This window comes from Pristiophorus japonicus, chromosome 9 (assembly GCF_044704955.1).
Source record: "Pristiophorus japonicus isolate sPriJap1 chromosome 9, sPriJap1.hap1, whole genome shotgun sequence".
Classification (NCBI taxonomy): Eukaryota; Metazoa; Chordata; class Chondrichthyes; family Pristiophoridae; genus Pristiophorus; species Pristiophorus japonicus.
In genome coordinates this window covers 15,340,277-15,364,525 of record NC_091985.1, presented here as the reverse complement: position 1 = coordinate 15,364,525, position 24,249 = coordinate 15,340,277, and positions in this window count along the sequence as shown.

Below are 24,249 nucleotides of genomic sequence, written 5' to 3'. Positions count from 1 at the left end.
CCCGAGGAGGAATGTCGGCGGCTGTGGGCAGCAGTGGGTGGTAAGGCCATCAATCTTGGGCCCTATGTCCCCTAGTTTTAGTTTCCCCTATGAGTGGAAATATCCTCTCTGCATCCACCCTGTCAAGCCCCCTCAGTATCTTATATGTTTCGATAAGATAACCTCTCATTCTTCTGAACTCCAATGAGTATAGGCCCAACCAACTCAACTATCCTCATAAGTCAACCCCCTCATCTCCAGAATCAACCTAGTGAACGTTCTCTGAACAGCCTCCAATGCAAGTATATCCTTCCTTAAATACGGAGACCAAAACTGTACGCAGTACTCCAGGTGTGGCCTCACCAATACCCTGTACAGTGGTAGCAGGAATTTTCTGCTTTTATACTCGATCCCCCTTGCAATAAAAGGCAACATTCCATTTGCCTTCCTGATTACTTGCTGTACCTGCATACTAACTTGTTGTGTTCCATGCACAAGGACTCTACAGCATGAAACTCGAGACAATGGAAGGAGTGCAGTACTTCCGGGTACTGCATGATTACCAGGTGAAGGTCTGCTTTTATTGTCTTGGATACAAGCATCTTGTAAGAAGCTGTCCAGACGTGTCCTGACATAACTGCGATGAGTCTGGACTCAATGCTTGGAGCTGCAAGGCAGAGAGCTGTGGGCTGTGTCACAAAGGCCCCACCCACTGTGAGTGTGGGACAAAAGCAAGGCTCTTGAGTAACGAGGAGATGGGAGAAGGAGCAGGAGTTGTGAGTGGAGTAGCCGGAGGAGCGGAGCAGGAGGAGGACACTGCCGGCGAACAGAATGAGGAAAGAACGCAAGAGGCAGAAAATTGTGGCGCAGGGAACAAGATGGAGATGGGGGGGGAAATATACCAAGTACGGTGGAAAAGGACAAAGACAGTGGGGGGCAGCACAGGTCAAGGGCAGAGTCGATCCATAATACAGCTCGGTTCTCCCTAAAGAATCGGGGGTGGGGCAAGTGTAAGTACTCCAAAGAAAGATGGGGAGTTGGATATCTTAGGGAGCAGGAGGGGGCAAGACAAGGAGAGGGTGCAAGAGGCAGGAGCCTTAAAGGGCAGCTGGACGGGAGCAGGGAGACAAAGGTGATAAAAGGGGACAAGATAGGTGAAGACACTCCATTGTCCCAGCGAGAGAAGAAATGGGGAGTCAGGGTCAGAGTAGGAGGTGAGGCCAAAGGGAGCGGCACTGTTGGAGAAACCACGATAGTAGGAAGACTCTCGAAGGGAGATTCTGTATCTGAACGGGAACAGGGACGGGAGATTATGGAAGAGCTCGAGGGTGCGGAGTCAGAGGGGGATGGAGACATGGAAGTGGGGAGTGGGGTGGTGGGGGGGGAGGGGGGGCATCATGTGGAAAGGGAAAGGTTAGAGAGGGGGCAGAAGGAGGGAGAAGGGGCAGCTCCTCGGCCTAAACCTAAGGTAAGGAAAAGGCTGAAGCAGCAGCTAAGGTTCAAACAGGAGGTGAAAAAGAGCCAGAGGCTGCAGGAGAAATCAATAGCTGCCCGAAAAGTTAGGAAGGAGCATGAGAGGAGGGAAGGGTCAGAGAGTAAATGCTGGGGGGATTCAGGCACACTTCTTTTAGTAGGAGCAATGATTACATTGGTCTCGATTAATGTGAACGGACAGTGCGAGAGGGTGAAGAAATTGAAGCAGTTGTTGCAGTGTTTTATAGGCACTGACCTGTTGTGTCTGCAAGAAAGCTTTTGGAATGAGGATATCCTAGAAAGATTTCAAAAGATTTGATTATGATCAATTTTTAAAGTACAATAGCTTAATATATGTTACAGGAAACAAGTTAAACTTCAGGTTTTGATGTTAATATGTGTTGGAGGAACGGCTGTGCAGGGGGGCAAAAAGGATTTGTATGATACAATGGAATGATCATAATGTTGTAAATGTTTTAATGTTGAATAAATAATAAAATTAAAAGTGGGTGGCACATTCGCCTCTGAGTCAGAAGGTTCTGGGTTCAAGTCCCACTCTCGAGACTTGAGCACATAAATCCAGGCTGAAACTCCAGTGCAGTGCTGAGGGAGTGCTTCACTGTTGGAGGCGCTGTCTTTCCAATGAGACGTTAACCCGAGGCCCCGTCTGCCCTCTCAGATGGACGTAAAAGATCCCACTGCACTATTTCGAAGAAGAGCAAGGGAATTATCCCCGGTGTCCTGGCCAAAGTTTATCCCTCAATCAACATAACAAAAAAAACAGATTATCTGGTCATCACATTGCTCTTTGTGGGAGCTTCCTGTGCGCAAATTGGCTGCCGCATTTCCTACATTACAACAGTAACTACACTTCAAAGGTATTTCATTGGCCGTAAAGCGCTTTGGGTCATCCGGTGGTCATGAAAGGCACAATATAAATGCAAATCTTTCTTTCTTTACTTTATGACCTGAAACCTACCTATTTCATACTATGACACGCTCAGCGTGTTTGCAAAATATAATTGAAGGATCTGGTTGGTGAAGATAACATTCAAAGCGACACTTATCTTGGAAATCATCAAACGACTGAAGGAGTTATATAACGGCCTTGCTAATCTAGTGTACCATTACGTTTTGATGAGGTCAATACTCTATTTTTGAAAATAAAAAACTAAGATGAATGCTCATCAAGATAAAGAGTACTATTGCTGAGCATTGACACCCAGATTCAATCTCAAACACTTCCAGGTCAGCCATTGTCCAGTTAGCTGTTGGACAAAACTCTATCATTTTGCCTAAACAACATGCCTTGGCTATAACCACAGAGGAGCGCCCCCTGCTGTCAATGGCGTGACTTTTCCATTTCCTTCACCAACCAGCTCATGCTGAATTATGAGCTGCTGGGGCTGTGGCCTCATTCTCACTTGCAACAAAGTTGAAACTGCGCCAACATTACTCCACCTGGTGCCTTCAAGGCCAGTGGAAAGAGATTGCAAGAAAAAAGAAAAGCCTTTCACGAGCACCAGATGTCCCAAAGCCCTTTACAGCCAATGAAGTACTTTTTGAAGTGCAGTCACTGTTGTAATGTGGGAAACGTGGCAGGCAATTTACCAACAGCAAACTCCCACAAACAGCAATGTGATAATGACCAGATAATCTGTTTTCATTATGTTGATTGAGGGCTAAATATTGGCCAGGCCACCGGGGATACCTCCCCTGCTCTTCTTCAAAATAGTGCCACGGGGTCTTGTACATCCCCCTGCAAGAGCAGACGGGGCCTCGGTTTGACATCTCATCTGAACGACGGCACTTCCGACAGTGCAGCACTCCCTCAGCACTGTACTGCGAGTGTCAGCCTGGATTTGTGTGCTCAAGTCCCCAGAACAGGACTTGAACCCACAACCTTCTGACCCAGAGGTGAGAGGGCTACTCACTGAACCAATAGCATTCAACCATTCTGCGATGGGTTCTGACTCAACCACCCACCAAATAATCCTGTTTTAGATGCATTTACTGCCCTTTCCCCAATTGGACCTCCCTGCTCATTGCATTATGCAGAGCTGAGTCTGGTGGACTGCAGCCTGGTATCTTGCTCCCTACTATGCACCACTGTTGACCTGAAGGTGACAATCCTAATTCTTCCCTGCCTTGCTTTGAGGAAGCACTTGTACCCCATGAGGTGTTTCTCCCCTAGGTTGAGGCTGAGATTGAGATCATAACAACAAACTCATCTTCCAACAACTCTCAGCATCAAGCATTGATGCTCCAATATAAGACCATAAGAAATAGGAACAGGAGGCGGCCATTTGGCCCCTCGAGCCTGCTCCACCATTCAATAAGATCCTGGCTGCTCTGATCTTGGCCTCAACTCCACTTCCCTGCCCGCTCCCCATAACCCTTGACTCCCTTATCGTTCAGAAATCTGTCTATCTCCACCTTAAATATATTCAATGACCACTCTAGTAACAGCATCACGAAAACACATTATCTGGTCACTATCTCATTGCTGTTTGTGGTTTCTTGCTGTTGGAAAATTGCCTGCCATGTTTCCTACATTACAATGGTGAATACACTTCAAAAGCGCTTCACTGTAAGTAAAGTGCTTAAGGGCATCCTGAGGTCATGAATGGCGCTATATAAATGCAAGACTTTCTTTCCGATTCAGCTTGAACAAATCCTTCACCTTTTCAATCTTAACTTGAACATCAGAATGTTCCAGGGACTGTGCCCTGCTTTAAAAAATGTCCCCAAAACAACAATAAGCCTTTGATGTAGCCACTGGCTTAGTACAAGCTTGCAAAAATCTCAGTTTGTAAGGTCTGTGAGGCAGAACCAACAATCCCATCGAGACCTCTTGACTCATAAGCATCTCAAGACAAAGGCAGTATTACACAGGCAGGTATTTTGTGCTGAATTGAACCAGCTTATCAGACTATTTCACAACTGATCTTGATGTGGATAAACGGCTGGCAATGCGTTGATATATGCAAACAGGTACAGAGTCTGTTTCACTGCGTAAATAGTCAGTGCCTTGAATCAGACCTGTTATGAAGAATGTCCACGATGATTCTAACCCATGTTACATTTAACTGCACTTTGCAGGAGAAAGATGAGTCAAATCTTTGCCATTCAGTTATATACATAGCCATTTCTATATACAGGTTGAACCTCCCTTTTCCCTCCCTCCCGCGATCCACCGCCCCCCCCCCCACCCACCCACACCCCCCCCCCCCACCCGACGATCTCTCTGCCGCACTCCCAGCCCCAAGCCAGCCATCCCCGATATCCCGTTTATCAGTACCTGTACCATCCAATTTAACGTGACCTCCCCTCGTCCAGCAATATCCCTTACCTGGCACAGGGCAGGTGTCGGATAAAAGAGGTTCAACCTGTACTTAGATAGTAATAAAACAAAGCAAAGTTTTCATGGTATTTCTGATGCCAGAATTAATTAACCCTCACTAGTAACAATAGGTAACTGCCTTGACTCATTGGGGGCACTGAGGCCGAAGGTTGTGGGTTCAAGTCCCACTCCAAAGATTGAACATGAAATCTTGGTTGACATTCAGTGCAGCACTGAGGGAGCTGTGCACTGTCAGAGATGCTGTCTTCCAGTTCAGTCCATAGTTCAACCTGCCCTCTCAGGTGGATCTAAAATATCCCACGGCACTATTCAAAGAAGAGCAGGGGCAACAGATGACCTGGTCATTTATCTCATTGCTGGTTGTGGGAGCTTGCTGTGTGCAATTAGCTGCCGTGTTGCCATCCATTGCAACAGTGACTACACTTCAAAAATAGCTCACTGGCTGTGAAGCTCAACAGGATGTCCTGAGGTTGGAAAGGGCGCTATATACATGCACTCATTCCATTAGATGTAGTGAGACAACAGTGTGTCACATATAATGGGAAATCAAGCAGAACATGTGCTATTTAGCAATATAAAAGAAAGACTTGCATTTATACAGCACCTTTCACATCCACCTGATGTCCCAAAGCGCTTTACAGCCAATGAAGTACTTTGTGAAGTGTAGTCACTGTTGTAATGTGGGAAAAGCGACAGGCAATTTATGCACAGCAAGCTTCCATAAACAGCAATGTATTAAGGAAGTATTAAGGGGTTTAGCAGCTTTGAAAGCGGATAAATCCCCAGGCTCGAATGAAATGTATCGCAGGCTGTTAAGAGAAACAAAAGAGGAAATAGCAAAGGCTCTATCCATCATTTTCTAATCCTCTCTGGCTACAGGTGTGGTGCCAGAGGACTGGAGGACTGCTAACATTGACCCTTTCTTTAAAAAGGGAGAAAGGGTTAGACCGAGTAATTACAGGCCAGTCAGCCTAACTTCAGTGGTGGGAAAATTATTGGGAAAAATTCTGAGGGACAGGATAAATCTTCATTTAAAAAGACACAGATTAATCAAGGACAGTCAGCATGGATTTGTTAAGGGGAGGTCGTGTCTGACTAACTTGATTGAATTTTTTGAGGAGGTAACAAGGAGGGTCGATGAGAGCAATGCGTATGAAGTAGTGTATATGGACTTTAGCAAGGCTTTTGATTAGGTCCCACATGGCAGACTGGTCACACAATTAAAAGCCCATGGGATCCAGGGCAAACTGGCAAGTTGGATCCAAAATTGGCTCAGAGGCAAGAAGCAAAGGGTAATGGTTGATGGGTGTTTTTGTGGCTGGAAGGCTGTTTCCAGTGGGGTTCCGCAGGTCTCAGTACAAAGTCCCTTGCTTTTTGTGATATATAACAATGATTTAGACTTGAATGTAGGGGGTATGATTAAGAAGTTTGCAGATGATACTCAAATCGGCTGTGTTGTTGATAATGAAGAAGAAAGCTGTAGACTGCAGGAATATATCAATGAACTGGTCAGGTGGGAAGACAGTGGCAAATTTAATTGAGTCCGAAGAAGTGTGAGATAATGAATTTGGGGAGGGCTAACAAGGCAAGGGAATATATATTAAATGGTAGGACACTGAGAAGTGTAGAGGAACAAAGGAACCCTTGGAGTGCATGTCCACAGATCCCTGAAGGTAGCAGGCCTGGTAGATAAGCTGGTTAAGAAGATATATGGAATACTTGCCTTTATTAGCCGAGGCATAGAATACAAGAGCAGGGAGGTTTTGCTTGAACTGTATAAAACACTAGTTAGGCCATATCTAGAGCACTGCATGCAGTTCTGGTCACCACATTACAGGAAATACGTGATGACACTAGAGAGGATACAGAGGAGATTTACGAGGATGTTGCCTGGACTGGAGAATTTTAGCTATGAGGAAAGATTGGAGAGGCTGTGTTTGTTTTCTTTGGAACAGAGCAGGCTGAGAGGAGACCTTATCGAGGTGTATAAAATTATGTGGGTCCTAGATAGAGTGGATGGGAAGGACCTGTTTCCCTTCGCAGAGGGGTCAACAATCAGGGGGCATAGATTTAAAGTAATTGGTAGAAGGTTTAGAGGGGATTTGAGGGGAAATTTCTTCACTCAGAGGAAGGTGGGGGTCTGAAACTCACTGCCCGAAAGGGTGGTAGAGGCAGAAACCCTCACCACATTTAAAAAGTACTTGTATGTGCACCTGAAGTGTCATAACCTACAAGAGCTGGAAAATGGGATTTGTTGTATATCACTTTGTTGGCCGTGCTGTAAATTTCTATGGGCTAGATTTTCCATTATTTTCTCATGCATACCGCCCACATAATGTCCATTTTAATGCTGAAATGAGGTGTATTGCCCATATATCGCCCATTTAGGCACAAAATGGAAACTGACGCCCATTTCTTGGACACTTATCACCGAGCGTTACTTTCAGCATGTACGTAACGCTGAGGAAAAATAATACTGGCCGCCCACTTTTTGGGGGCGGAATCATCAGAATGGGTGAACTCAACGGCCATAATATCGCCCAGCATTACGTTCGGCACATAGTTAATGACGAGCTTTAATAATAGCGACCACACACTTTTTTTTGTCGTAAAGATCACATTTGCCGAAACTAACGCCCAGTATATCGCCCGGCGTCCCTTTCAGCACCTCGCACACACCTCGCCCACAATCTCGCTCACCGAAAAAAATCGCTCTGAAAAAGTTGAACTGATCTGAACTAATCACAGCGGTGTGGACGCCATTTTGTAAATTGTAGGCTGCTTCAACTTCTGGGGAGTTTGGATGTACTCTGGAGTTCTTCTCAGGTGATGTGACCATTTGAACAGACATCTTATCATACTGTGGACGATTGGATTTTACTGTCGAGTCTTAGTGGGCAAATTTATTGCTAGTGAACAATCGGCATTATACTTTTATTGGAATGGGGCCAGCCATTTCTCAGCTTGCATCGATTACAACGCAGATGCTGCAGAGTGCAAATGGCACAACATCTAATCAACAGCATTATGTGCCCAATCTAAGATGTGCCAGACTGATGAGGAGGACCAGACCATAAACCACCCGCACTTACAGGGAGAAGCGGTCTTACCTCGACTTATCCGAGAACACCTGCCTTCGGAGCTGTACACTGTACACAGGGTACACTGTTTGCACATCGCCATGTGGGCACCTTCTCATGACTGCGCTTCCACAAAGAGGAAGAGGAGGACGAGGGGCTGGATGCTGACCTAGGGCCACACAATCAGACTGACTATGCAACCATGCCCACGACCCCCTCCAGACCGCAGGAAAGGGCCCGTGGTGGCTACATAGCTGCAAGACTCTTACGTCAGCAGCTTATCAATGAGCAATTTGCCTGAAAGAACTGCTGTGTGTGCAGCTCAGACATCAATGGTGGGCATCACCTTGGTGCCAGTTAAAGTTTAAGTTGACTGAAGTTAAGGTTAATTACACCATTTCATATTAAAGAATCACCAGTGTGTACCGGTCCAGCTGTCTGAGACAATGCGCAACAAGGTTATGTTGAATAAAAAACATTTAATATTACCATTGGTCTGAAATCATAAGTATCACGGGCAAAAACACCCCACACCACCCCACTTTTTAGAACATTAACATCAATCAAATGGTGAACATGTCCAGAAAAACAGAACACAAATGCAAACCAACAAGGTGGCCCCCTCCCGCCATACCTTACAACAAATTGCATACACCGAGATGGAGATATAACAAAGCCATCACCTGCGGACATGCACCTCACTTTCCTTCCCCCCTCCTCTTCTTCTCCCCACCTCTCCCCCTTCCTCTCCTCACTCCATGCTGCCTGGCCGAGGCACTCCTCAGGCGGTGCCTCTTTGGGGGGTGGGGGGATGAAGGCAGAGCCGGTGGTTGCACGGATACGGGAGCAGAGGGTACCGAGGTGGGAACATTCTCGGATCCAGAAGCAGGATCTTGCTCCTGCCTCTCATGTGGGTGTGGAGCCTAGGGGTGGAGTGCCACGCTCTTGGACAATGGTGAGGCCTGTGCCAGCAGTGTTCCTGGCTATCGCCTCCAGGGCCTCCGCCATCCGCAGAACGTACTCAGTCATGGTGCCGGAGATGCTGGCCAGTTGTCGGGATATGCCCCCCAATGCCTGTAGGATCTGGACACCTATGTTTACAGTCCTCCTGGACAACTCTACTATGTAGCCCCTCTCATCTGGCGCTCGTGGAGCAGACCTACCGCGTCCACGAAACCCCCAAGGAGTCGGCGCCGTCCTGGGAAAGCCTAGGGTGCCCTGTGGCGAGGTGCTTTGGCCCTGCACCTCCAGAGTGCAAGTGGGAATGGCCGGAGGAGCACGAGATGGCCTTGGGGTTGAATGCCTTCTGGAGCTTGGCGATGCAGACTCCTCAAAGTCCGCGCTCTCATCCATTGAAAATGGATCCAGCAGGTTGAAGGGTGAGAATCGGAGCTCCTCAGCATCAGATGTTGGATCATCCGCCGACTCCTGCCCCGCGCCCCCACCTTCTGGCCTCTGTGCTCTTGCCTTGGGAGGCACTGTTGTCTGAGGTGTAAAAAAGACTAATTAGGTTATTAGAGGAGAAGGGGGTGTTAGGGTCACAAGGTAAGTCCAGCGCTACATACAGAATATGCACGACAAAAGCACCATATTCACTATCAAAATCATCACAGACATCACATTTCATGACCATCAACACATTCTGCATTGCAATGATTGTCATGAGGTCAGCATTATTTATAGGATACTTTTAGAAATCATCTATCATCTATCATATATTATTGTTCAGGTATGAGTGGGAGTGGCATCTATTGACTTTACATCACGCAATGGTGTATACTTTACTCACATGGCATCACTTCAGGGTCTGCAACTACCTGCATACCATCCGGGGGTGGATCCCCACTAGCGCGAGCACCCGCTCCTCCATGTCAGTGAGGTCGCTGATGACTGGTGGACTCCCCACCCGTTCGCCTCTGCTCGGCCCTATTCCTCGATAGCTTCTTCTGTAAAAGGTAACAGGACGACATGGCATGAGATCATCGCGTGATATCATTGCTTGGCACGGTCACAGAGACTGATACAACACATAACCGACAGATAATGATGATTATTATGATAATTATCATTCTTTACTTAAAGTCGTGCACCGTGATCGCAGGCTTTGAGTACAACATTCCCGGTAAAAGTGAAAGACCTCACATCTGATTATAGTCACTCATGACTCTTACAAATCAAATGATTTAAATATATAAGTACATGTAAACAAATGTAATATTTACTCATGTGGATCTGACAAGGTCGTTCCATCGCTTTCGGCATTGGTTGCTTTCACGCTCCTCGTTGGTCGCCGACGAGACCATCTCTGCAATCTCAGCCCATATTTTCTGGTAGGCCTTTGGAGTGGGCTTCCCACGCCCTTCCTGTGTCAAATTATTCCAGCGTGACTCGACCTCCTGCAGGAGAGGAGGCATTTGCCTCATCTGAGAACCTCCTCGCTCTCTTTCGTCCTCCCAATTGTTCCTCTCCCAGCTCACTGCTCTCATCAGCATCAGTCTCCACAGCATGCTGTGAGGCCTCCTCCACTCCCTCCATTATAGGCACCAAATTCATGAAAATATCTGGCTGGTAGCAGCTAACTTTTTTCGCACAATTTGCTATAAAGCTCAAAACTCTCCCTGCTACCTCCCAAAGCAGCCAAACAAGCAACCACACCACAGCCACACACACCTTCAATCCCTCTCTGCTCCCTCTCTCTCTGTCTCCTCTGATGCACATGTAGTGATGACCTTTGACCTCCGGAAATGAGCGTTGCCGTGCCGTTGCTAAGGACAGTGACACTTTACAGCAGAAGGTCAGAGAGATTTAACGCTAACGCCCATTTCAGATCGCACGAGGTAACGTCCAATTTTTAAAATGGAGACGGGGTCTTTGAAAATGGACGACAATCCAGCGATATGAAAACCCATTTTTACCGCCCACGCCGGAAATAACGCCCATTTTTGGGCGATCTGCACAAAAGTGTAAAATCTAGCCCATTGATTCTATGAATGTGATAATGACTAGATAATGTGGGTTTTTTTTAGATGTAGATTGAGAGATTAATATTGGCCAGGACGCCAGGCATATGTCCCCTGTTTTTCTTCGAAATAGTGCCATGGAAGCTGAGAGACCAGACTGGACCTCGGTTTAATGTCTCATCTGAAAGACGGCACTTCCGACAGTGCAGCATACCCTCAGCACTGTACTGAAGCGTCAGCCTAGATTTTTATGTTCAAGTCTCTGGAGTTTGACTTGAACCTACAACCTTCTGACTCAGAGGCAAGAGTGCTACCCACTGAGACACAGATGAAACTTATGGAGGGTTGAACTTATTCTGGCCCAGGAATTTAAGCTAAACTGTCTTATTATAGTGTGGTAAAATAATGGAGATGCTAAATGTGAGGTAAAATAGATTTTTGGCTGGAAATTTCAATGTGGAGAGAAAAACAGAGTTAACATTTCAGGTCGATGACCCTTCGTCAGAACTGGTGAATGTTCGAAATGAACAGATTCTGAAGGAGCACTGAAAGGGGGAGGGGAGGATAGAACAAAAGGGAAAGGTCTGTGATAGGGTGGAAGGTAGGAGAGATTAGAGAGACAAAAGGGATGATGGGGTCGAATTCAAATGGGAATGGCAGAAGTTAGAAAAAGATTAGTCGAGGAGCAGCCAGAGGGAATTCAAGGAGTGGCCCATAAAAGGGCGCAACTGTTGGCGAGCGGCCACAGGAACAGCCAGCGGGAGTTCGAGGAGCCAGCTGGTGAAGGGGCAGGAGCAGAAGGTAAACAAAGAAGTAAAAAGAAATCAAAGTGTGACATCACAGCCAAGCGGGTAAGTGATTGGGTGGTGGATTGATGAGTATTTGATCTTTTTCTTCTTTTCTTATCAGTAAGAAACCTTTGGCATTGTTGCCAAATTAAATTAATCTCAGGGTTAAGTCATGGCAGGAGAGTCCAGACCCGTGGCATGCTCCTCCTGTGTTATGTGGGGAAATCAGGGACGCTTCCAGTGTCCCTGACTACTACATGTGCAGGAAGTGTGTCCAGCTGCAGCTGCTGACAGACCGCATTGCAGCACTGGAGCTGCGCATGGATTCACTCTGCAGCATCCGCGATGCTGAGGATGTCGTGAATAGCACATTTAGTGAGTTGGGCACACCGCAGGCATAGGTTACACAGCCAGATAGGGAATGGGTGACCATCAGGAAGAGCAAGGAGAGGAAAGTAGTGCAGGGATCCCCTGCGGTCACCTCCCGCCAAAACAGATAAATGCGTTTTGGGTACTGTTGGGGGAGATGGCTCATCAGGGGAAGGGAGCAGCAGCCAAGTCCATGGTACCAGGGGTGGCTCTGCTGCACAGGAGGGCAGGAAAAAGAGTGGGAGAGCTACAGTGAAAGGGGATTCTATTGTAAGGGGAACAGATAGGCATTTCTGCGGCCGCAAACGAGACTCCAGGATGGTATGTTGCCTCCCTGGTGCAAGGGTCAAGGATGTCTTGGAGCGGCTGCAGCGGCTGGAGGGGGAGGGGAACAGCCAGCTGTCATGGTGCATATAGGTACCAACGTTATAGGTAAAAAACCGGATGAGGTCCTACAAGCTGAATTTAGGGAGCTCGGAGTTAAATTAAAAAGTAGGACCTCAAAGGTAGTAATCTCAGGATTGCTACCAATGCCACATGCTAGTCAGAGTAGGACTTACAGGATAGTTCAGATAAATACGTGGCTTGAGGAATGGTGCAAGGAGGAGAGATTCAAATTCCTGGGGCATTGGAACCGGTTCTAGGGGAGGTGGGACCAGTACAAACTGGACGGTCTGCACCTGGGCAGAACCGGAACCTATGTCCTAAGTGGAGTGTTTGCTAGTGCTGCTGAGGAGGGGTTAAACTAATATGGCAGGGGGATGGGAACATATGCAGGGATCAGAGGGAAGTATAAAGGGGGCAGAAGCAAAAGGTAGGAAGGAGAAAAGCAAGAGTGGAGGACAGAGAAATCAATGGCAAAAATCAAAAAGGGCCACAATACAACATAGTTCTAAAAGGACAGAGTGTTAAAAAAAATCAAGCCTGAAGGCTCTGAGTCTCAATGCGAGGAGCATTCAAAATGAGGTGGACGAATTAACTGCGCAGATAGCTGTTAACGGATATGATGTAATTGGGATTACGGAAACATGGCTCCAGGGTAACCAAGACTGAGTAGCCAACATCCAGAGGTATTCAATATTCAGGAGGGATAGACAGGAAGGAAAAAGAGGTGGGGTAGCATTGCTGGTTAATGAGGAAGTTAACGCAATAGTAAGGAAGGACATTAGCTTGGATGATATGGAATATATATGGGTAGCGCTGCGAAACACCAAAGGGCTGAAAACGTTAGTGGGAGTTGTGCACAGACCACCAAACAGTAGTAGGGAGATTAGGGATGACATCAAACAGGAAATTAGGGATGCGTGCAATAAGGATACAACAGTTAGCATGGGTGACTTTAACCTACATATTGATTGGGCTAACTAAACTGGTAGCAATTCAGTGGAGGAGGATTTCCTGGAGTGTATAAGGGATGGTTTTCTAGACCAGTATGTGGAGGAACCAACTAGAGATCAGGCCATCCTAGACTGGGTCTTGTGTAATGAGAGAGGATTAATTAACAATCTGGTCGTGCGTGACCCTTTGAGGAAGAGTGACCATAATATGGTAGAATTCTTCATTAAGATGGAGAGCGACACAGTTAATTCAGAGACTAGGGTCCTGAACTTAAAGAAAGGAAACTTTGATGGTATGAGACGTGATTTGGCTAGGATAAACTGGCGAATGATACTTAAAGGGTTGACGGTAGATAGGCAATGGCAGCATTTATAGATCACATGGATGAATTACAACTATTGTACATCCCTGTCTGGAGTAAAAATAAAACAGGAAAGGTGGCTCAACCGTGGCTAACAAGGGAAATATGGGATAGTGTTAAATCCAAGGAAGAGGCATACAAATTGGCCAGATAAAGCAGCAAACCTGAGAACTGGGAGAAATTTAGAATTCAGCGGAGGAGGACAAAGGGTTTAATTAGGAGCGGGAAAATAGAGTACGAGGGTAAGCTTGCAGGGAACATAAAAACTGACTGCAAAAGCTTCTATAGATATGTGAAGAGAAAAAGATTAGTGAAGACTAATGTAGGTCCTTGCAGTCAGAATCAGGTGAATTCATAATGGGGAACAAGGAAATGGCAGACCAATTGAACAAATACTTTGGATCTGTCTTCACTAAGAAGACACGAATAACCTCCCAAAAATACTAGGGGACCGAGGGTCTAGCGAGAAGGAGGAACTGAGGGAAATCCTTATTAGTCAGGAAATGGTGTTAGGGAAACTGATTGGACTCAAGGCCAATACTTCTCCAGGGCCTGATAGTCTGCATCCCAGTGTACTTAAGGAAGTGGCCCTAGAAATAGAAGATGCATTGGTGGTCGTTTTCCAAAATCCCATGGACACTGGATCAGTTCCTATGGATTGGAGGTTAGCTATTGTAACCCCACTTTTTAAAAAAGAAGGGAGAGAGAAAACAGGAATTATAGACTGGTTAGCATGACATTGGTGGTGGGGAAAATGCTGGAATCAATAATCAATTATTAAAGATGTAATAGCAGCGCATTTGGAAAGCAGTGACAGGATCGGTCCAAGTCAGCATGGATTTATGAAAGGGAAATCATGCTTGACAAATCTAGAGTTTTTTGAGGATGTAACTTGTAGAGTGGATAAGGGAGAACCAGTGGATGTGGTGTATTTGTACTTTCAAAAGGCTTTTGACAAGGTCCCACACATGAGATTAGTGTGCAAAATTAAGGCACATGGTTTTGGGGGTAATGTATTGACGTGGATAGAGAACTGGTTGGCAGACAGGAAGCAAAGGGTGGGAATAAACGGGTCCTTTTCAGAATGGCAGGCAATGACTAGTGGGGTGCCGCAAGGTTCAGTGCTAGGATCCCAGCTATTTACAATATACATTAATGATTTAGATGAAGGAATTGAATGTAATATCTCCAAGTTTGCAGATGACACTGAGCTGGGTGGCGGTGTGAGCTGTGAGAAGGATGCTAAGAGGCTGCAGGGTGACTTGGAGAGGTTAGGTGAGTGGGCAAATGCATGGCAGATGCAGTATAATGTGGATAAATGTGAGGTTATCCACCTTGGTGGCAAAAACAGGAAGGCAGATTATTATCTGAATGGTGAGAGATTAGTAAAAGGGGAGGTGCAACGAGACCTGGGTGTCATGGTACACCAGTCATTGAAGGTAGGCATGCAGGTACAGCAGGAAGTAAAGAAAGAAAATGGCATGCTGGCCTTCATATCGAGTATAGGAGCAGAGAGGTCTTACTGCAGTTGTACAGGGCCTTGCTGAGACCATACCTTGAATATTGTGTACAGTTTTGGTCTCCTAATCTGAGGAAGGACGTACTTGCTATTGAGGGAGTGCAGCGAAGGTTCACCAGACTAATTCCCGGGATGGCAGGACTGACATATGAAGAAAGATTGGATCGGTTAGGTTTATGCTCACTGGAATTTAGAAGAATGAGAGGGGCTCTCATAGAAACATGTAAAATGATGACGGGACTGGACAGATTAGATACAGGAAGAATGTTCCCGATGTTGGGGAAGTCCAGAACCAGGGGTCACAGTCTAAGGATAAGGGGTAAGCCATATAGGACCGAGATGAGGAGAAACTTTTTCACCCAGAGAGTGTTGAGCCTGTGGAATTCTCTACCACAGAAAGTTGTTGAGTCCAGTTCGTGGGATATATTCATGATGGAGTTAGATGTGGCCCTTACAGCTAAGGGGATCAGGGAGTATGGAGAGAAGGCGGGAGTGTGGTACTGAAGTTGCATGATCAGCCATGATCATATTGAATGGCGGTGCAGGCTTGAAGGGTCAAATGGACTACTCCTGCACCTATTTTCTATGTTTCTATGTTTCTATGTTTCACACCCTATCACAGACCTTCCCTTTTGTTCTTTCTTCCCCTCCTCCCTTCAGTGCTCCTTAAGAATCTGTTCATTTCGAACATTTACCAGTTCTGACGAAGGGTCACTGACCTGAAACGTTAACTCGGTTTTTCTCTCCATAGATGCTGTCTGACCCGCTGAGATATCCAGCATTTTCTGCTTTTATGTCAAATTCCAGCATCTGCAGTATTTTGCTTTTGTATTAGATTTTTGCCTGACTTGGGTTTTTTTTAACTTGTACTTTTTATTGCTAAAACATAAGAACATAAGAATTAGGAGCAGGAGTAGGCTATACTGCCCCTCGAGCCTGCTCTGCCATTCAATAAGATCATAGCTGATCTTGAACCTCAACTCCATTTTGTTGCCGATCCCCATATCCCTTGGTTCCTCAAGAGTCCAAAAATCTATCTAGCTTAGCCTTGAATATACTGAATAACGGAGCATCCACACTCCTTTGGTGCAGAGAATTCCAAAGATTCACAGCCTTTTGAGTGAAGTAAAACAGCACGAGAGAGGTTAACAGCTAAGGTCGCACACAATCTTTTTTCAAAGAAAACCATCAGCTCAGAAGCCAGAAAAGCTGTCTGCTTCTAAAGATAACATAAATGGGTTGTTTAGGTATGAAATGTGGACATGGCAAGAACAATCGCATTCCATCACGATCGTCCAAGATTGTTCATCCATTCATAATTGGTTAGAGCAGTACAACTGGGTGTTGAGCCGACACAGAGACAATTAGCTGATTGGCCGCCTTCTGTGCCATAGATTTCTATCGGGCCTGTTTTCAGCACCTCACCGCCCGCTGCCACTGACCGACTGCCGCCCACTGGCGCCGATATTCCTCCTGAAGATGCGCCCAGTGCCACTTTCGAGGTGGCCTGGAGCGGGCGGGAGGGGAGAGTTGCCGGGAACACCGCCCGCTGATGCCAGCGGACGGCCGAGTGGTGCAATTTGAGCTCCCGCCCGCCCAGATTCCTGCGGGCGGGAGTCGGCGGGATTCGGCGGGAGTCGGCGGCAGAACGGGGGCGGAGGCTGGCCTGTCGCCGACGGTGGGTATGAAGAACCTGAAAAGAAGGTAAGTGAACATTTTAATACTGATTTTCATCAGCGACTTACCTGGGACGGGGGGGTCCCCTGAAGGTCTTCGGATACTCTTTTTTATTTTTTTACTGCTGTTTCTTTTTCCCAGCTCTTCGGCCCTCCGTGGGCCCCGACTCCATCCTCGGCCGCACTTGGGCGGCAAGCGCCTCTGCCGCCGAGAATGCGACCTCCCGCCCGCTGCCGCCCAGATTGGCGGCGTACGTCGTCCATTTGCCGCCTGTCGACCTTCGAGGGACCTCGGCGATGAAATCCCCGCCCAGAGTCCCTGTCGGTACCTCGGTGGACATCGGCAGCACTTTGGGCAGCACTTGGGCGGTCGGAGGCCTTGACGAAAATTGGCCCTTATGATTCTATGATTGCGTTGTAACCATGAAAGATATAGCCACCCACTGCCTTTTGCTTTACTGTAACTTCAAGCGGGTTTGAATCAATATTTCTGTGGGTGAACTTAATTGTGGGAGGAGCCAAGAGTCAGTAGCAGCTTTCTAACCAGGAGTCACATGAGAGTGAAAGTGAGTGGCATCTTTATTGTCTTACATATGGAGAAGGAGAGTAGAATGTATGAGTCATTTTCTGGCGGGGGGTGGGGGGCGGAGTTATTTAAACCAAGCACGAGGGGACACAATTGAGAAGTAGGGAAGTTATGCTAAACTTGTATCGAATCTTGGTTAGACCACACTTAGAGTACTGCGTACAGTTCTGGTCGCTATTTTATAAAAAGGGTATAGAAGCACTGGAGAGGATATAAAACAAGATTTACAACGATGATACCAGAAATGTGAGGTTATACCTATCAGGAAAGGATCAACAGGTTGGATTTCTTTTTTGTTGAAAAAAGAAGGCTGAGGGGTGACCTAATAGAGGTCGTTAAAATTATGAAAGGTTTTGATTGAGTGGAGACAGAGAGAGTGTTTCCACTTGTGGGGAAGAACAAAACTAGAGGCCATCAATAGAAGATAGTCATCAAAAATCCAATAGGGAATTCAGAAGAAACTTCTTTACCCAGAGGGTGGTGAGAATGTGGAACTTGTTACCATAAGGAGTGGTTGAAGCGAATAGTATCGATGCATTTAAGGGGAGGCTAGACAAGAATATGAGGGAGAAGGGAATAGAGGGTTATGATGATAGAGTTAGATGAGGAAAGACGGGAGGAGGCTCGAGTGGAGCATAAACGTCGGCATGGGCTGATTGGACCGAATGGCCTGTTTCTGTGCCGTACATCCTGGGGCCCAGGGGAGGTGTGAGTTCGGGGCCTGGGGCCCAGGGGCAGCACGGGCCAGCCCACACTGCGATATGTGCGCGCACTAGGTCCGTGCAGCAGAGCAGGTCCCCAGTTGTCTTCGGAAATCCTTGCCGCTGGACCAAGACCTAGCTCTGTCAAGCCCATGTGGTGGCTGGTGTGCAATGGGCACCACACGTTAAAAAAGTCCACGCACAGGCATCTTCCACCCTTGAGGATGTAGTATAGGTTCTTCATTCGAAACAGCTGTGAACTCATCCTTTTTTTGGCGTGATGGCAAGTCATCCTCGTTTCGAGGGACTGCCTATGATATATGATATGATATGTAATTTAGAAACCTGAGCCTCTTTTCCTTTCCTCCAGTGAGCTGTAAGTGCCAAATATGCACCATGCTGCTGCTTGCCAGCTCTGGGAAGGTGGGAAATCAGTCAGCTCCTATGATGTGCCTAAAAAATGACATTTGAAGTCCTGTGTAAATTATTTGATCTCGATTTGCCTATGCTATTGAGGGTCCCACCTCCTTTTAAAGGCACTGGGACATAAAATGTCACTGGGCAGGATGGGAGTGGGATCATAGCAGTAAGTAAGGCACTCCAGTTTTAGGGCCACGAGCACCTCAATCCTACCGAGTGGATTGGTTGAAATCAGCTTTACTGTTTTATATTATTTGCCGTTCATTTACCACTTTTATTTAAACAAAACTAATTGTTGTTTCAGGGTTAAGAATTCGTACATGAGATTGATAGATTTTTGGATATTAAGGGAATCAAGTGATATGGGAATAATGCAGCAGTTGAGGTCAAAGATCAGCCATGATCTCATTGAATGACGGAGCAGGCTCGAGGGGCCAAATGGCCTACTCCTGCTCCTATTCCTTATGTTCTTATGAGTGCATATTCAGTCTGCCTTTTGAAGAATGGACAATTACGTGGTGGAATGTGATACATTGCATTATCCAGTGTACAGAGAAAGGGGTTTCTGTTGCAAATCCTGGGCATTGCTTATCTAGATATTGCGCAGAACAAAGCACACTCCGCATCATAGGGGTTACAATGTCAACTTACAGGTGGTGTTAAATCAAAGAAAATATCTTGCATACAAACACAAAACTATAGCAATGACAGAGTTGTTAAAAAAAGTTATTATATTTTGTTAGAAGGAATTGCATTGATTCTCACTTGAAGCAGCATTGCCTTAGGCGAGGCATGCAGACTCACAATATAATATTTATGCTCCTAATAAACGAAGAAATTGATTCAAGTATGTGGATTTTATAACAATCTATAAAAACTAAAACAATGTAAAGGGGAGAAGCACTTAGTTTGCATGGCCAGAACCATAAGCTTCTTCTAGGGTCGGCTGAGGGAAGTGTTGCCGAAGACCTCTACAAGATGAAGTCTAACTATTCATAAGCAGTGTGTTGTTCCAGAAGAGACCTGATAGTCCATTATTGCAGCGTTCATTGTGCCTGACCCTGATAAAATGCAGGATCCTGATTGGCTGGGCTGCAGAACTCTTTCTCCACTGAACCTGGGACCTGCTGGATTGAGGAGACTTTAATAGACTTGGGACCCTCTAGATTAGGGAATCATCACAGCAATGCATTTAAAAAGAAATACTTGCATTTATGTAGCGCCTTTCATGACCACTGGGCATCTCAAAGTGCTTTACAGCCAATTAAGTACTTTTTGAAGTGCAGTCACTGTTGTAATGTAGAAAATGCAGCAGCCAACTTGAGCACAGCAAGCTCCCACAAACAGCAATGTGATAATGAGCAGATAAACTGTTTTTTTATTATGTTGATTGAGGGATAAATATTGGCCAGGGCATAAGAACATAAGAACATAAGAACATAAGAATTAGGAACAGGAGTGGGCCATCTAGCCCCTCGAGCCTGCTCCGTCATTCAAAAAAGATCATGGCTGATCTGGCCGTGGACTCAGCTCCACTTACCCACCCGCTCCCCATAACCCTTAATTCCCTTATTGGTTAAAAATCTATCTATCTGTGATTTGAATACATTCAATGAGCTAGCCTCAACTGCTTCCTTGGGTAGAGAATTTCACAGATTCACAACCCTCTGGGAGGAGAAATTCCTTCTCAACTCGGTTTTAAATTGGCTCCCCCGTATTTTGAGGCTGTGCCCCCTAGTTCTAGTCTCCCCGACCAGTGGAAACAACCTCTCTGCCTCTATCTTGTCTATCCCTTTCATTATTTTAAATGTTTCTATAAGATCTCCCCTCATCCTTCTGAACTCCAACGAGTAAAGACCCAGTCTACTCAATTTATCATCATAAGGTAACCCCCTCATCTCCAGAATCAGTCTAGTGAATCGTCTCTGTACCCCTTCCAAGGCTAGTATATCCTTCCTTAAGTAAGGTGACCAAAACTGCACGCAGTACTCCAGGTGCGGCCTCACCAATACCCTGTATAGTTTCAGCAGGACCTCCCTGCTTTTGAACTCCATCCCTCTCGCAATGAAGGCCAACATTCCATTCGCCTTCCTGATTACCTTCTGCACCTACAAACCAACTTTTTGGGATTCATGCACAAGGACCCCCAGGTCCCTCTGCACTGCAGCATGTTGTAATTTCTCCCCATTCAAATAATATTCCCTTTTACTGTTTTTTTTCCCAAGGTGGATGAACTCACATTTTCCGACATTGTATTCCATCTGCCAAACCTTAGCCCATTCGCTTAACCTATCCAAATCTCTTTGCAGCCTCTCTGTGTCCTCTACACAACCCGCTTTCCCACTAATCTTTGTGTCACCTGCAAATTTTGTTACACTACATTCTGACCCCTCTTCCAGGTCATCTATGTATATTGTAAACAGTTGTGGTCCCAGCACCGATCCCTGTGGCACACCACTAACCACTGATTTCCAACCCGAAAAGGACCCATTTATCCCAACTCTCTGCTTTTTGTCAGCCAGCCAATTCTCGATCCATGCTAATACATTTCCTCTGACTCCGCGTACCTTTATCTTCTGCAGTAACCTTTTGTGTGGCATCTTATCGAATGCCTTTTGGAAATCTAAATACACCACATCCATCGGTACAGCTCTATCCACCATGCTCATTATATCCTCAAAGAATTCCAGTAAATTAGTTAAACATGATTTCCCCTTCATGAATCCATGTTGCGTCTGCTTGATTGCACTATTCCTATCGAGATGTCCCGCTATTTCTTCCTTAATGATAGCTTCAAGCATTTTCCCCACTACAGATGTTAAATTAACCGGCCTATAGTTACCTGCCTTTTGTCTGCCCTCTTTTTTAAACAGAGGCGTTACATTAGCTGCTTTCCAATCAACTGGTACCTCCGCAGAGTCCAGAGAATTTTGGTAGATTATAACGAATGCATCTGCGATAACTTCCGCCATCTCTTTTAATACCCTGGGATGCATTTCATCAGGACCAGGGGACTTGTCTACCTTGAGTCCCATTAGCCTGTCCAGCACTACCTCCCTAGTGATAGTGATTGTCTCAAGGTCCTCCCTTCCCACATTCCCGTGACCAGCAATTTTTGGCATGGTTTTTGTGTCTTCCACTGTGAAGACCGAAGCAAAATAATTGTTTAAGGTCTCAGCCATTTCCACATTTCCCATTATTAAATCCCCCTTCTCATCTTCTAAGGGACGAACATTTACTTTAGTCACTCTCTTCCGTTTTATATATCGGTAAAAGCTTTTACTCTCTGTTTTTATGTTTTGAGCAAGTTTACTTTCGTAATCTATCTTTCCTTTCTTTATTGCTTTCTTAGTCATTCTTTGCTGTCGTTTAAAATTTTCCCAATCTTCTAGTTTACCACTAACTTTGGCCACCTTATACGCATTGGTCTTTGATTTGATACTCTCCTTTATTTCCTTGGTTATCCACGGCTGGTTATCCCTTCTCTTACCGCCCTTCTTTTTCATTGGTATATATTTTTGTTGAGCACTATGAAAGAGCTCCTTAAAAGTCCACCACTGTTCCTCAATTGTGCCACCATTTAGTCTGTGTTTCCAGTCTACTTTAGCTAACTCTGCTCTCATCCCACTGTAGTCCCCTTTGTTTAAGCATAGTATGCTCATTTGAGACACTACTTCCTCACCCTCAATCTGTATTACAAATTCAACCATACTGTGATCACTCATTCCGATAGGATCTTTTACTAGGAGATCGTTTATTATTCCTGTTTCATTACACAGGACCAGATCTAAGATAGCTTGCTCCCTTGTAGGTTCTGTAACATACTGTTCTAAGAAATAATCCCATATGCATTCTATGAATTGCTCCTCCAGGCTACCCCGTGCGATTTGATTTGACCAATCGATATGTAGGTTAAAATCCCCCATGATTACTGCCGTTCCTTTTTCACATGCCTCTATTATTCCCTTGATTATTGTCCACCCCACAGTGAAGTTATTATTTGGGTGCCTATAATCTACGCCCACCAGTGACTTTTTCCCCTTACTATCTCTAATCTTCACCCACAATGATTCAACATTTTGTTCATTAGAGCCAATATCATCCCTCACAACTGCCCTGATATCATTCTTTATTAACAGAGCTACCCCACCTCCTTTCCCTTCTTGTCTATCCTTCCGAATTGTCAGATACCCCTGTATGTTTAATTCCCAGTCTTGGCCACCCTGCAACCACGTTTCTGTAATAGCCATCAAATCATACCCATTTGTAATGATTTGTGCCATCAACTCATTTACTTTATTTCGAATACTGCGTACTTTTAGGTAGAGTATTTTAATACTAGTTTTTAAACCATGATTTTTAGTTTTGACCCCTCCTGCAGCCCCTTTATATTCATACATATTGTCCCTTCCTATCACCTTGTAGTTTACACTTACCCCAGTGCTACTCAGCTCTGTTGCCTCCTGCCTTTTGCATTCTTTCTTGGCATCCTGTTCATTTGCACTCTCACCCACTCTAACTAGATCAGAGCCCTCTCCTGGGTTCCGATTACTCCTCGCATTGAGGCACCGAGCTTTCAGGCTTGCCTTTTTATTGCACTTTGACCCTTTAGAATTTTGCTGTACATTGGCCCTTTTTGTTTTTTGCCTTGGGTTTCTCTGCCTTCCAATTTACTCATCTCCTTTCTGTCTTTTGCTTCTGTCTTCATTTTGTTTCCCTCTGTCTCCCTGCATTGGTTCCCATCCCCCTGCCATATTAGTTTAACTCCTCCCCAACAGCACTAGCAAACACACCCCGAGGACATTGGTTCCGGTCCTGCCCAGGTGCAGACCGTCCGGTTTGTACTGGTTCCACCTCCCCTAGAACCAATGCCCCAGGAATTTGAATCCCTCCCTGCTTCACCATTTAGAGACCGCATGGATGAACTACAACAATTGTACATTCCTGTCTGGCGTAAAAAAATAAAAAAGGGAAGATGGCTCAACCATGGCTATCAAGGGATATCAGGAATAGTATTAAAGCCAAGGAAGTGGCATACAAATTGGCCAGAAATAGCAGCGAACCCGGGGACTGGGAGAAATTTAGAACTCAGCAGAGGAGGACAAAGGGTTTGATTAGGGCAGGGAAAATGGAGTGTGAGAAGAAGCTTGCAGGGAACATTAAGACGGATTGCAAAGGTTTCTATAGATATGTAAAGAGAAAAAGGTTAGTAAAGACAAACGTAGGTCCCCTGCAGTCAGAATCAGAGAAAGTCACAACAGGGAACAAAGAAATGGCGGACCAATTGAACAAGTACTTTGGTTCGGTATTCACTAAGGAGGACACAAACAACCTTCCGGATATAAAAGGGGTCAGAGGGTCTAGTAAGGAGGAGGAACTGAGGGAAATCCTTATTAGTCGGGAAATTGTGTTGGGGAAATTGATGGGATTGAAGGCCGATAAATCTCCAGGGCCTGATGGACTGAATCCCAGAGTACTTAAGGAGGTGGCCTTGGAAATAGTGGATGCATTGACAGTCATTTTCCAACATTCCATTGACTCTGGATCAGTTCCTATGGAGTGGAGGGTAGCCAATGTAACCCCACTTTTTAAGAAGGGAGGGAGAGAGATAGCAGGGAATTATAGACCGGTCAGC